The sequence below is a fragment of the Suncus etruscus genome, chromosome 2, assembly GCF_024139225.1.
Source record: "Suncus etruscus isolate mSunEtr1 chromosome 2, mSunEtr1.pri.cur, whole genome shotgun sequence".
NCBI lineage: Eukaryota > Metazoa > Chordata > Mammalia > Eulipotyphla > Soricidae > Suncus > Suncus etruscus.
In genome coordinates this window covers 23,560,186-23,575,517 of record NC_064849.1, presented here as the reverse complement: position 1 = coordinate 23,575,517, position 15,332 = coordinate 23,560,186, and the positions used below count along the sequence as shown (strand labels likewise).

At 40.1% G+C, this 15,332-nt stretch overlaps 1 protein-coding gene across 1 annotated transcript in view; it reads left to right on the top strand.

Annotated features, from left to right (window-relative positions):
- Positions 1-15,332, top strand: part of RHBDD1 (rhomboid domain containing 1) — a 143,245-nt gene that overhangs the window by 58,254 nt on the left and 69,659 nt on the right. The gene's annotated exons all lie outside the window — the stretch shown is intronic.

Genomic DNA, 15,332 nt, shown 5'->3' with positions numbered 1-15,332 from the left:
TTATTTTTAATTTTTGGGTCACACCCAGTGGCACTCGGGTTACTCCTAGCTATGCGCTCAGAAATTGCTCATGGCTCAAAGGACCAAATGGGATGCTGGGGATCGAACTGAGGTCTGTCCTGGGTGAGCTACGTGCAAGGCAAATGCACTGCTGCATTGTTGCTCCGGCCCTCATATTGAATTGACAGAGGAAAGCCTATTTGCATTGTTTCTATATATTTCATCGATAAACACTCGTGATTTTTCCAAGCAAACACCTTTTTTTCATCTCTTTCTCCCTTCTTTTTTTTTTTCTTCTCTTCCATAATCTTTGGTTTCAATGATTCCACTCAAATATTTTCCTATTAGTAGCATTAACCATGTGTGGAGTTATCAGAACTCTGTTGTTAGCTATTTTGGAAATAGAATGAAATGATTTTTCATACCAGATTTTAGGTGTTGAGTTTAGTAGCACCATGAAGATATAACCATTCTTTTAAATTGATCCTTGTTAATCTGAGTTTTGAGAATTTTTTTTTGTGTGTGTTGGAATAACTAATATGAAGTAGATTTGTTTTTGCCTGCAAGGGAAGCAGACTAGGGTGGTAGATGGAAACTGGGAACACTGGTGAAGAAAAATTCACACCAGTGGTGGAATTGGGGTTTGAACATTTAATGCCTAAAACAATTGTATTGTGAACAACTGGTAATTAGAGTGTTATAATAATAAATATTTAAAAAAAGATTTGAGGGATAAAGAAGTGACTGAAACCACAGCCATGAGGATTGTAGGATTTTGATTAGTTGGCAACAATATTGATGAAATGCCTGTTTTAGGTTGTGAAGTTTAAAGTAGCATGCACTGTTTCAGTAATTTTAGAGATTTCCCCCCACCAGAGTAACAGGAGTTCATTTAAAATTATACATTTCACTCCAGTATTTTTGAGTCCACCTTGTCTGATTGCCATTGAGGTCCTGAGTGAGCTGATGATAAGCCATTTGACACAGAATTTTTGCAGTGGTATTTCATATACTGTAGAACTAGTGTCCTCTCTGCGTTTGCTCTGTTCTTTGTGTGGGTGGAGATTTTTCTCTCCAGGTTCCTCACATGCTTCAGAGTATTCTCAGATGCTCTCCAGAGGTTCTTTTTTTCTTTTTCTTTTTAAATCTATTATAGTCAAATTTATTTTACTTTATTTTTGGTTTGGGGGCCACAGCCAGCTGAGTTGAGGGATTCTCCTGGTTCTGCGCTCAGGGATCACTCCTAGCAGTGCTTGAGAGACTATATGGGGTGTTGGGGATCAAACCCAGGTCAGCAGTGTGCAAGGCAAATGCTTTGCCCACTGTAATATCTCTCCTTCCCCTTAGGTTGTAATTTTTAATAATGGCTTAACATTTCTTTTTGAAGTGGGTTTCATAACTTTTTTTTTGGTATGTTTGTTTCTGTCACAAGGTTTTCTTCAGATTCAGTTCAGAACCAACAATGCAGAAAGGATTGAGTAGCAAATAGACAGCAAAAGATCTTAGAAAATGGCAAAGGTGACCCATACCCCTAAAAATTCAGTTTGTGTAGTAGTTTTGAATAAGGCATGTATTGTTTTCAAAACAATTTTAGCAAGGAGTACGAATTTAAAACACGATTAGATTATTTCAGTTTTTTGTAAGTGCTATGGAAATGAAACATTATCCATTGTGTTATTAGACATGCTTTATATGAACAATGACAGAGTTTTGAGTTACCCTTGAGGAGTTTCACTCTTGCACTTCTCCTTTGCAGATTATACATACTTCTTTTGTTTGCACAGGTGTGTAGTGACGGACTGAGCCCACCACCCCTCACCTCACTCCAGTGGACAGATTCAGTTCTGCTCTTGTCTTTCAGCACACTTTTATTGAGTGCCACTCCACTTTTCTCCTGCCCTATATCTCCCTAACCCTAGGTTTCACTTTTGGAAGTGTCAGTTCCTCAAGTGTCACACGGAACAATAATCACGCCTGTCTCCTGGGCATGTGGGAGGATTAAATGCACAGGGAAAAAGTTACTGAAGTCTATGTCTAGGTCATTTCTGGGCCCCTAAGTTGTCTGCTGTGGCTCTAAGCGGAATTATAGATGAAACCCAATAATCTTATAGTAAGAGCAATTTAGAGGCTCTCAGAACATTTCCTAGAGTCTTGAATACCCTCAGAAACATTTGTTAGCAATTCATTCAATTAAATATCTGATTTTCAGAATGCTCTAAAAGAGAAATGTGGAGATGTTATTTTTTTAGTGCAGTGTCTGAATTTTGACCAATACCTACTATGTGTCATGCATTATCTGCAATACTTTTGCATGTATTTTACCTTTTAAATCTCAAAACCTCCTTTGAAGCTTTTACTTTTTTTTAAAATTAATATTTTTATTTAAACACCTTGATTACAAATATGATTATAGTTGGGTTTCAGTCATGTAAAGAACTCCCCCTTTCACCAGTGTAACATTCCCATCACGAATGTCCCAAATCTCCCTCCTCCCCATCTCACCCCAACCTGTACTCTAGACAGGCTTTCTACTTCCCTCATTCATTCACATTGTTATGATAGTTCTCAATGTAATTATTTCTCTAACCGCACTCATCACTCTTTGTGATGAGTTTCATGTCGTGAGCTGGACCTTCCAGCCCTCCTCTTTTTGTCTCTGGGAATTATTGTAAAAATGTCTTTTATTTTTATTAAAACCCATAGATGAGTGAGAGTACTCTGCGTCTATCTCTCTCCCTCTGACTTATTTCACTCAGCATAATAGATTCCATGTACATCCATGTATAGGAAAATTTCATGAGTTCATCTCTCCTGACGGCTTCATAATATTCCATTGTGTATATTTACTACAGTTTCTTTAGCCATTCATCTGTTGAAGGGCATCTTCCTTGTTTCCGGAGTCTGGCTATTGTAAATAGTGCTGCAATGAACCTAGGTGTGAGGAAGAGATTTTCGTATTGTATTTTTGTGTTCCTAGGGTATTAGCTGCTCAGCTGTGTCTCTGAAGCACAGCATCCATCTTGGGCCTTCACTCTTTTTTTTTTTTTTTTTGAGGGGGTTGGAGTGTTAAGGCTAGTTGCAACACACCTACCTGGTAGTGCTCAGAACTTACTCCTGATTTTGTAGCCATATGTGGTGCCAGGTATAGAACTAGGTGAGCTGTATGCAAAGTATGTATGTATGTATGTATGTATGTATGTATGTATGTATGTATGTATGTATGTATGTAGGTACCTTACCTATTATCAGCCCCTCACACTCTTATTTTTTTCATATCCTACACATGAGTAATAGAGCTTGTGTCTAAGTCAAGGATTTATATTCCATCAATTAGTTTACAGAGTTGACAGCTATCTTGTGTGTTTGATCTGCAGTTTGATCACATTCTTTTTCACTATTTTTTACTATTTTTTTAGTTTTTGGACATTATATTTTTTTATTTTACTCTTTTAGTTTTGATTCTCAGGAGACCATATGGCATGTGCGGGATTTAATCCAGGTAGGCTCTGTGCAAGGCAAGTGCTGCCCTTCCTGCTGTTTTACTGCTCTGGTCCTCCTTTCTGACTCTTCTATGAGAATGGTAAAACCCTCCTCACCTGCTGTCTCAGCCTTTACTGAGTAGACCATTCTGTTGGAGACTGTTTTCATTGCTTCTACATTGTCTATCATCTTTGCCTACCTTAATTGAGATTTTATTTTATTTTTATTATAATCTCAAGAAGCCCAGATTAAACTCAAAGAAGAGGAATTACATGTATTGAAATGTTTTATGGTACATACCAGGGTTCCAGAGATTTCATGTTTTTTTTTGGTGGGACTTGGGGACTCAGATCTCTGTGTTTAGGTCCATATCTTTTTACTTTGTATTTTTCTTTTGATTTCTATGTAACTCACTTTTTACTGCATATAATTATACCAAACTCAGCACTGCATAGTCAAGTACCAAATCTTTTGGTGTTTGTGAGCTCAGAGGCTGGGTGTAGTATACTTGGACTCTGGGGTGCGGGGGTTAGGAAGGAGTTCTTAGGTTTGTTCACAAGACTGCAGTCAAGGACTCAGTCACTACTGAGGTCTTATATGATGTCTTGGCTGGGGAAGGATCTACTTTCTGGCTTATGTGGTTGTTGAAAGAACACAGCTTCTGGTGAATTGGTAGATCAAGACCCCTGTGGTCCTCAGTCTCTGGATCTCTGCATTTCTCTATCAGGCAACTGCCTTTCTTCAAGTTATCATGGAGTTTCTTCAAGTTATCAAGAGTGTGCTAGTAAGGTGGGATTCCAGACTCCCATCAGAGCATCTGAAAGTGACCTGCTCCATTTTGTTGATTAAAGTTGGCCCCAGGTATCTTTTCCTTCTCTTCTCAGCTCAGGAGAACAGAGAGCAGAAAGGTGTCATCTACAGGGTCCATTGTAGAATCTGTTTCCCCTCTCTTTATTTTCTGGAAAGCTATTTTTGATGGGTAGACCCTGAGTTGACCAACAGCTCCTGTTTCTGATGTTCTAAAAAGAATCAAACATGTATACATCTCTCCATGAATGCATATAGGAATATGGAGTCAGGAAACTTGGTTTGCCACAGGGAAATCTACCTGCCCAAGGGTCTACACTAAAAGATGCATAGGCAGGAGAGGAGGTAACTTTGAGATGTGTGGAGAACCTTGAATTGTGGGTCTATGAGGATTGGATGGGCATTTAGTGGTACTGGTCATTACTTCTTTGTACTCTCATGATCAAATTCAAAGTGTCTTTGATTGGCCAAGTCAGGTTCCATGTCAGTGCTCTCACTGAAAGGAGGGGTGACAAGGGCACACCTGCCCCACCTGGGCCTGCACTAGAGACTAGAGACGGAACAAAGTAGCAGATAGTTGTATCCAAGGCACCACTGGATGGGGCTATCCGGAGTAAGAATTTTTATTTAGACCAGCTTTAACCACAAGTGGAATTTACTTTTCCTGAAATTGCAGGCCCACTCTGATTTGCTTCCTGTCCTCTCGCCCCCACAACTTAGTGCTGGATCTGAGATTTCAGACAGAGAGGACCTTAACTCTTGCAGTTCACCATCATTAACTATGAATGTGTATGTAAATGTATGCTAATTAGCTGAATTATCAGATTTTTGTAAGCCCAAAGAAGTTGTAAATCTGTTTGAAGTGAGTTCATATGTTTCTTAGCATGGATTTTTAAAGCTGTACTCACTTTCTTGTTGCATTCAAGTAGAATACATTGGAATCAAATACTGAGAAGGGAAACAGATGTCACTTCTATGGTGTAATTTGTATAGAGACTTGCCTTTGATTTCCACCCCCCTTACTGGCATAATATGTAGTAGAAATATCACTGTTAGAATTTGCAGTTTTACTTAAGTTTGGCAGTCCTTAGCTCAACACATTAAAATCACCTGGGAAATTAAAATAAACCATCAAAACCCAAGAATAACTAAATAAAGGAAAAGAAAATATCAGAGACTACTCCAGATCAATTTTGCAGATATTTAGGGAGTAACTGTAATATTTGAGATTGCTTTACAAGATGAAACTAGGATTGAGAACCAGTAGCTACTACTCAATACTACTGCCTGATTCGCTTGTTATGGTGTCTGTGTCATGGGGAACGTAGAAGACATTTCCTGTTGCCCCTTCATCCTTCATGCATCCTCATTCATGAAGGTCACTTAACTCAGTGACTTCAGAAAGCCCAGCCACTTTTGGTCCTAAATTCAGGCCCCAGGCCCTTGCTTCTGAAATGCTCCATCCAGAAGCCTGAGCTCAGATTTGTTTCCTAACAGTAGCACTTGTTAAAATCAGGCTATAAACAATCCTGCTTCTCTTTGGTTTCACATTCACTTCTGGAGGTGATGTGCAAATAATCATTTGCATGGTATCCAGAAAATATTTTTCTTTTTTTTCTTCTTTCTATACTCATCACAGATGGTAGAATGTCTTTCATGTGCCAAGTTGCATTTATTCTCCCACAGTGCAATGTGGAAGCGATCATGGCCTCTTTCAAATCTTCCAACTTCCCATGTGCATTTCAGTTGTGGTGGGAAGTTTTCCTGGGTATCAGTCCAAGATGTGGGTGATTTATTTGGAATCCCTGGAATGTGTGTACAGTGCAGTCACATGAGCACTATTCAGAAAAGAACAGAAAAGAAATAGTTTAAAGTCTCATGATTAAAGGTCACTCATTGAACCTTTAATACACATTTGCTAGGCTCACGGTCTTCCACAGCATGGAGATTTGTTCCTAGGGAAGGGATTAGAAGTCTGTGAGGTGGTTTTACTTATAATGATTAGCAGAGGTGCTGCTGGCATTTGGGGTGCAGTATAGCAGGGTGAGGTGATATTAATTGTACTGCTGTGTAGGACAGTCCCCTAGAACAAGAATGGTTCTGCCATGCCTCCCTCCTGCTTCCTCGCCACAAAAAAATCTATTGAAAGAACATTATGTAGGTGGGAAAGCTGTTTATGATTATCTGAACCTAAAACTTATTTGTGCTTTTCATATAAACACAAAGATTTTTTTTTTGGCATGGACTTACATACAATGACTTTTCCAGGAAAATTGTAAATTGAATTGTAAATGTAACCTAAGGGAAAATGTGCTTTGCTGTATTTGGAATCGAATGTTATTTACCCTCTCATAAAATCAGTTTCTGCTGGAGCCCTACTCATGCTGATGGTGGAGTCACAGAAAGTCCTTCCTCATTAGTCTCACCCTTGCATGTGGATTCCATCCACAAAGAAAGCAAAGGCCCACTCCATGCATACTGAGGGTGCCATGCCTGAGCAGTTAGAATTTATACTACTGTCGGGTGGTGCTTTCAAAAATCATGCTCTTGTCTCTACAGCCAGGGTACTGCTTTGGCTTGAAATTACATGGAAATGCCTGTTTTCAAGGTTGCGTGTGGTGGCATGTGTGCATTCCACTATGAAAAAAGAGAAACGCATTGTTCAATGTTTGTGCTGTAAGGATGACTGGAGTCTGGGAGGTTTGCAGACACAGGTGACACAGCCAGATGGTGGCAGACAACTCTTTAGACAAAGGTTAGCACATGAATAGGGGAAGGAGGTGCTGAATAACCAGGACACTAGTTGCAAAGGGCCTGGTGTCCACAGAGTCCCACAAAGCTGAAACTTGACTTTGGTGCAGACTCAAGCTGGGATGGGGGGCAGCTGGGAGCTGATGGGAAGGAGAAAGCGAGGAGGCAGGAGGGTCCCATAGGCCTTGCTTGTCTTTATTCTGGGAACTCTGGGTGGGAGGTGTGGTGTGCTGCTAGGTCATAGTGTTTGGGAACAAGCTTGATCATTAGAGGAGAGAGACTGATTCCCTGACCTCAAGGGGCTGATGCTGACTAAGCTAGGGAGAGTAGTGAGTTCAAACTGGACAGAGGGGTGCATTTGAGCAAGGTTCCTGACGGTGACAGTGAGTCAGTAATGTGTGGGCTCAGGGTCATCTCTCCTGTGCTTGTGCTCTCAGCCCTTTGCCAAGTGACTGAGAAGATGACACAGTCTGGCTAAATTACATCTCCTTTCCAGTGAGTGTGGCACATATACAATATGAACGAGTGTTCTAAGATGTGGTTCTGTGACATGTGCCATAGAAATCGCACACAAACATGATGGATGGTATTTCACAGATTCTCGGCCATCTAGGCCCTATTAAAAGCATATATGGCGATTCCCCTTCTTTTATTGTGTGTGAGATCTCCTGTACCTGTGGCTTTCACTGCATTTGGTACAACCTTTTACTTGTTTTAAAGGAGATTGGAATTATGTCACATAGTTAGAGAAGCTTAATAATGTTACAGGGTTTTGATTTTTATCTATAATGTTGCTTAAAGACATTTTTATGTGAAAAGTGGGGAAGACTTTTTGTCATTTCATTTTCAGAGGTGCACAGCTGGCTGTGCTCAGGGATCACTTTTGACTGTGCTTAGGGATCACTCCTGGCTCTGTGCTCAGAGATCACTTATGCTTAGGGATTATTTCTGGTAGGGATCTGGGGACCTTTTGTAGTTCTGGGGTTAAACCCAAGGCAGTTATTTGCAAGGCAAGCACCTTACCTTATCGCTCATTTTAGGAAAATTATTCTAACATCTTACCCTAGCATCAATAAAAAAATTTGGATTTAGCTGTCACATTGATGAAAGAAATACTGACTGTACCGGAGATCCTTGTTCAGTTTTGCAGCCTTTAAAAAGATAAATGATTAAAACACTATCATAAGAAGTTTGCAAAAGAGGTTGTTCCTCACCCCCAAATCATCTGTTACTATCCTTGTACTTTTCATGTTTATGTGTATAATTATCTATGTTCTGTAGATAAAGATACAACAAAATTGTATATTCAAATTCGTATATTGCTGTAGAAATACAGTGGTTAAATGGAATTAGTTATGGGGCCAGCATTGGGAATCAGCCTCGCTTTTAATTTTGGTATTAGTATCCATTCATCTACCAAGTGACTTGCAAAGTTAACCTGCAGCCATTGCATCTCTGTGCCCATACCACCATTCTCTCCCTCTGCAGCCACCCTTCCCTGGCCAGCATTGTTTTTCACCAACTCACTTGAGTACTTACTCGTTTGCTAGTCTTTAGCTTCCACTGGCCATTCTGAACCTCACTGTGTCTCTTTTCTGAGGGGCAGAACAGACCACTTAAAAATTCTTCTGACCTATCCTAAAGCACTTAAAGTAGTGGAGTCTTCTCTTCTTCGTATGACAAAAAATCCCTTTGGTGTATCCTTCCAAGTTCTTCTCATGACGGATCCTGTGTCCTCACTTGCTGTTCTACAGTGAACAGTAGCTGTCTCAGTGTCCTTCAGGCACTGATTCTTCCCAGAGTTCTTACATATGTGCCTGCTACAAGCTCCATCTACTTCCTTCTCTTAACTCTGTAGAGGTCGCTTTCCATCCACTTCCTTCTGGAGCCCTTTTGGAACTTCAACTCCTTCTTTCACAACTTCTAGTTGTTCTGGTGTGTATTTTTCCCTCACAAGACTATAAGCTCTATGAGGCATGTAATATTCAGTGAGGAATTATGTATTCATTCTCTCAGTATTATGTAGCATTCTGTGAGGCAATAGATGGTGATGAATGATGATTGAATGAGTGAATGAATGAAGGCAACCCTCTTGAATGATCTCACAGACTTATCAAACTGAAGATTGAGAGCCAAGACATTTTTAGGCATTATCTTGGAAGCCTTTTTGTAGAAATGTTTCCTGACTTGGCAGTTTCCTTGTTTTCAACCAGATCGTGTGCAGTTTCCTTGTTCTCAACCAGATTGTGTTTGTCAGGGACTCAAGTAGGACAGTCCCTGTCCTGTTAGAGGTTGGTACTGTGTTTCATAAACTACCATGGATAGTAGAAATTTGCTAGCAAAACTACCACCAGGGCTGGAATGTCAGAAGATGGCTGGTTTTTCTTCTGTAGCAAACTATGGCAAGAGGGGTGTGTGAGGGCAAGGTGTTAAATACAGAGAGATTGTACAGGCCAAGACCCTCCTAAATTGTCCTTGCCAAAGACACTGTGATATGATTGAAAAAGCAGCAAGGACAGAAACTGGTCATATCAAGAATAGAATGTCTTGGGAGAAGTAATTTCATTGAGATTTTTTTTTATAGAATCAGTGCTTAAGAACCTGAAATTCTTATGGGGCCGGGCGGTGGCGCTAAAGGTAAGGTGCCTGACTTGCCTGCGCTAGCCTTGGACGGACCGCGGTTCGATCCCCCGGTGTCCCATATGGTCCCCCAAGCCAGGAGCAACTTCTGAGCACATAGCCAGGAGTAACCCCTGAGCGTTACCGGGTGTGGCCCAAAAACAAAAAAAAAAAAAAAAAAAAAAAAAAGAACCTGAAATTCTTACTACCCCTTGTTGTAAGGCTTGTCTGGGATCAGTTATGAAGATTTCCACATCTTAGAACTTCCTCCTGATTCAGTCCTTCCCTAATAGTAAGTGCTTTCTAGGAGGAAATTATGGAAGGTGTGATCTGATTGGTGACTTGCATCGGATTGCTCCTATCTTGTTCCCTTACCTTGTCCAGTACCAGGCCTTCATCTAATTACCTCCTTAATGAGGTCATTTGCTTCAAAGACACATGTGATTATTTCTTAGAGTAATATACTTCCTACTCTTAGTACTTTGTCAGAGAGGGCAGCCACCTGAGCTTCATGTAAAATTTGCCATTTAAAGAGGAAAAAAACCTTCCTAGCTCACAAGAACTTTCTGTCATTACTGATTATATTGCTTCTCAACAGTGGCACGAGAGTGCAGAATACTCTGCCACTAGCATTTAGCTAAACCTTACAAACAGCCTCTTAGTTTTGCTGTTCAGTTTCTGTTGAGGCCCTGTGAATCTTAGTAATAAAGTTTCAGTCACGAAAATAGCTTCTAAAGGAGTATGTCTGATTCCTGTAGATTGGTATGAGAGGAAGAAACGAGGGGTGTGGGTGTTAATACCGGTAGCGAGTTCTCTTGACTGAAATTCAATAGTAATCTTTTTACCTTCAGATGTGCTTAACTCACACTCCACATAGATGTCTTCATCCTAATTTTGTTCCACAAAGGCATCCAATAGTGCGCCAGTCTTCACTTCTCTTTCTTTGTATCAGCTTTACTCCTGTCAGGAAGTCACCAAGTGCTGTATTTCTAGAGGGCCATGGGACCAACAGTATTGGTTGAGGATTTCTTTCAGCATTGTAGAAAGACATGAGATCTCAGGTTGAAAATGCACAGCAAATCTCAAGAAAGGCAAATCAAATAAGTTGACAGCGGGCATTATGATGTTATAATGAAAGAGTGACTCAACTGAAGAGGAGTCTTAGAAGCTGAGAGAAAAGGCCAACTTTACTCTCCTCAGTAGCTGCAGAGGCAGAACTAGCAGAATTTTCTGCCTTGAGATTTTAGCTGACAGATTGCCTGAGAGCTGGGTTTTAGTATGTAGGGCTACACCTTTACTAAGCAGTGAGACATACAAGCATTTGGACACGTCAGCATACTTGAATCATCTAAGTGTCTCTGTTACAGGATTTAGGCAGTATGCATTAATTTTTTCAGTTGACTATGCAGCACAAAAGAGCATTTTGATCACCAGTGATATACAGCAGTGACAGAAGTCCTTATTCCTGACTGCAGAGTGACTTTATAGCCAGTGATATGTTGTAGGATGTGGTAGGACTTCGTACAGTAGTAGCTACACTGATATGTGTTTACTGCTCTCTTCAGAGTGTCATTTTTGCCTATGTTTGATTGAATCTTCTGTTTTGCCCTGACCCCTTCAGGGGTCCTCAAACTTTTTAAACAGGGGGCCAGTTCACTGTCCCTCGGACCATTGGAGGGTCTGACTATAGTAAAAACAAAACTTATGAATGAATTCTTATGCACACTGCATATATCTTATTTTGCAATGAAGAAACAAAACAGATACAAATACAATATGTGGCCCGCGGGCCATAGTTTGAGGACCACTGCCTAAGTGAACAAAGTGAAATCACACAGTGAAATCACCTGACCAGGTGTTTCTGTCACATTCCTATATTGAAACAACCCCTGGTGATACTTTGGGCTACTTGTAGCCTGTGATGAATCTGAAATCATTCTGCTTGAGAGGAATTATATTCTCAGGCAAGGATTTTTAACAGGATATTGGTCCATGAGTGGATTTTAGGCCCTCAATGAACTAATATATAATTTATGGAGTTTTTCTTCAGACATGATTATGGATTTTCCTCAGGTATACAATGGTCTCTAGAACCTCAATGACTTTTTCCTTACTCCTGAATTAAAATGTAATTCCCTAGAAAAAAATGAAGTATTTTAATACTTGCTCTGAAGTGGAGATACTTTTATATGTGGTCTGACTTTGAATATGTGGGTGACTTTGTGGAATTCTTCAGACTCTGGCCACCATGATTGTATTTCATCATCACAGTTTATACTTGGTTATATTTGTTAGGATTTTCTAAAGACAGTCAAGATAAACTTTCAGAAGAAGTCAAGTGTCCAGTGACCAGCATTATATGACAGTGTTGTAGTGTAGTTGTTTTTTTAATTTAGTGCATATTTTGTGAAATACAGTGTGTATATGTGTTTGGAAAAATGGGTTTAGTCATCTCTCCCACTAGAGTTGTTCTGTCAATTCATGTTTAATATGTGTTGTTTGTGTATTGGTTAAGTGGGTTCAATCATCTCTCAGTAGAATTTTGTACTAAGCCACAATTGACTGCTGATAAAATGTAAAGCTAAAAAGAAAGAAAGATGTAAGATAGATAGATGATAGATAGATAGATAGATAGATAGATAGATAGATAGAAAGAAAGAACATAGATTTTTCTGTGACACTATGAAAATTATTTTACAGAAAACAAAAAACTAGGGACTGGAGTGGTGGCACAGCGGTAGGGCATTTGCCTTGCAAGCGGCTGATCTAGAATAGACTGTGGTTCGACCCCTCGGTGTCCCATATGGTCTCCCAAAGCCAGGAGCTATTTTTGAGCACATAGCCAGGAGTAACCCCTGAGCATCACCGGGTGTGGCCCAACCCCCCCCCAAAAAAAAAAACAAAAAAGAAAGAAAAACAGAACAAACAAAAAAAACACAAAGAAAAAAACTAGCCTATATCATCTCTGAAACCACTTGATCTTTTCTTCTACTTGTACCTGTAACTTTCATTGATTGTCATGTTTTGTTTTCTGTTTGTTGATTTTTCTTTCTGTTGCCCTCATAGTTGATGCCATCTCATATTGTGTTCCGCCCTTCTTTTGATCTATTATGTGACATTTGAATTTCCCATAATTACTTATCAACCATTCTTTCAGCCTTTATTATTCCTGGTGTGGTCCTGCCCCTGAAGACTCACTTGAAATTAGGAATTTGGGTGACAAGCTGTCACCACATACTCCGAGTCAGCCCACAGCACAGTCAACAGAGAAGCAGCTTTCCAGGGCTGTCAGCCAGCAGGTCTGACTCTGATCAGGCCAGAGTGCCTCTTCGGAAGAGGGCAGCTGTGGTGCTGCATGCTGAGTCCATGGACTTGTCACCTCATTGTCATTATCTGGCTAGCACAGGCCTTGGATGAAATAGCATACTGTTGTTCTTCTTTTTTAGTTTGTTTTGAGAAGTTTTAAACTTCATGTTTCTAAGGGGGCTACTCTGGGGTCTACACTGGGGCCATGCTCCAGCCAGTGCTCAGAGGATTGACCTGGCCTCTTGTGTGCACAGCACATTCACAATTCTCTGAACGTGTCTCTCTGGCTCACTGGAAGTGACTTCTGAAACTGGTGCATGCGGAGGTGGACTTTGTCCATCAGATCACTCAGATGTATCATCTTCTCCTGCAGCCCAGGGCCTCCCAGACACCACAAAACATCAGACGTGCACCACCTGCCATCTGTGCCCTGCAGTTCAGCCCTGATTGGCTCTTGTGTGCAGGTCAGCAGAGCAAATTTCTCAACTGGTTAGGATGGGCAGGTAGCAATACTCCCTTGTGTAGAATTGACAGATGATTAGTTTTGATTGTATAATTTTTTCATTTGGAAAAAATTTTCATTTTGATTTCTTTTGTATTTGCATATCTGGTAGTGCTAAGGTATTATCCCTGGTCCTGCATTCTGGAATCACTCTGGTGGGGTACTCAGGGGTCCATATAGGATGCCAGGGATAGAGGCTGGGTTAGTCACATTCCTTACCTGCTATTCAATCTCTCTGGCCCAACCGCCTTTCATTTGGACTTTTAAAAATTATTTTTGTTTTGATTTGTTTGAGGGCCACATCTGACAATGCTCATGGGTAACTTCTGGCTAGGTGTGCAGGAATCACTCCTGGTGATACTCAGGGCACCATACTGGGGGTGCTTGGGATCGAAACCAGGTGGTTGCATGCAAGGCAAGCACCCTCCTCACTATACTATTGCTCTGGCCCAATCTCTTCATTTTGAATGGAGGACAGCACCCCTTTATAGAGCTTAAAGGAAATTATAAGATGGCTACGTGTGGAAATTTTTGTGGAAGATACAGAATATCGGACGATAATGTGGTCTGCTCTTCTTTTGTCAGCCTTCCTAACTTAGTCACAGTTATATTAGAGCAATTAGAGTGTAACTCAAATGTCTGAAAGTCATTTACAGAGATAAGAAGTTCATTGAAATGTATTGTATTTTAAATTTTAAATGATATGCAAGATATACAAGATTGCTTATAGTTTGAGGTTTTAAGTTGAAAAATTTTTGACTTGTTTTGTTTTCTCTCATTTTATATCTGTATGATTTATCATAAAGATTGTGTAAGAAGGTTCAAAAATAATTATGCTAGTATTATTCTTTCCTATTAAATTGAGGTTATTACATAAGTACATATATTTTAAGTGGGCTGCTTTCTTCTTTTTATACTCAAATTACTCTTTCTTTGCCATTCCTAGAACTAGTTAACTTGTTTCAAGACAGTTTCAAAATAGACTGTATAATTTTGTTATTGTTTAAAAGTTGAAGAAAAGCACAATTTATGCTGTTCTTCCTGGAGAACAGGAATCTAAGTCCCTGATGCCATAGTCTTCAATATACATGAACTAGGAGGTAGATATATTTGGTGAAAGTAAGAACTTACCTGAAGGCGTGTATGTGAGTATATGTGTGAGACGCCCAGTATGTGAGTGTGTGTGCCACGGTTTGTATGTGAGACTCCTGGGGTGTGTGTGAGAGAGAGAGACTGTAAGTGTAGTTTGTGTGTGAGGGAGATTCTTGATGTGCTTTTGTATCACTCAGTGTGTGTGAAATCATCAGTGTGTGTTACTATTAGTGTGTGAGGGTGACTCTCAGTGTATGAGTATATGACTCTCATTTTGTGTGGTATATATGACATAACCCTAGGAATCAAACTGATGCAGTCTACAAGACATACCTTGGCTCTGTGATATAGCCTGTGGCCACTACCCTGGCTCCATGCTATGCCCCTGAATGAACAGCCACCCATGGTCATATTCAACTGGGGCATGATTGATATTTATAGTTAGAGGTGCTTTCCGTACCTTAGATGCTATTTTAAGAAGTCAAATCAGTGCCATAACCCACCTTGCATACTTGAGATTGACATTTTTGTATCTTTTTGCTGAACCACTAAAAGGTGCACATGAGGACACTTTGAGGGGAAATTTGTGACCATTCATTCTCTTTCCTATCTCTTGCTCTCTGGCACACTAGTGTGTTACTGGTGTGCATAAAACACAGTTGTTATACTCTTGTACACAGGGAGAGAAAATGACCTCTTAAATGGTAGAATAATGCAAGATTTAGTGAATATGAAATGGATTTTATTTACATTTTGTGCTAAGAACTACAGAGAA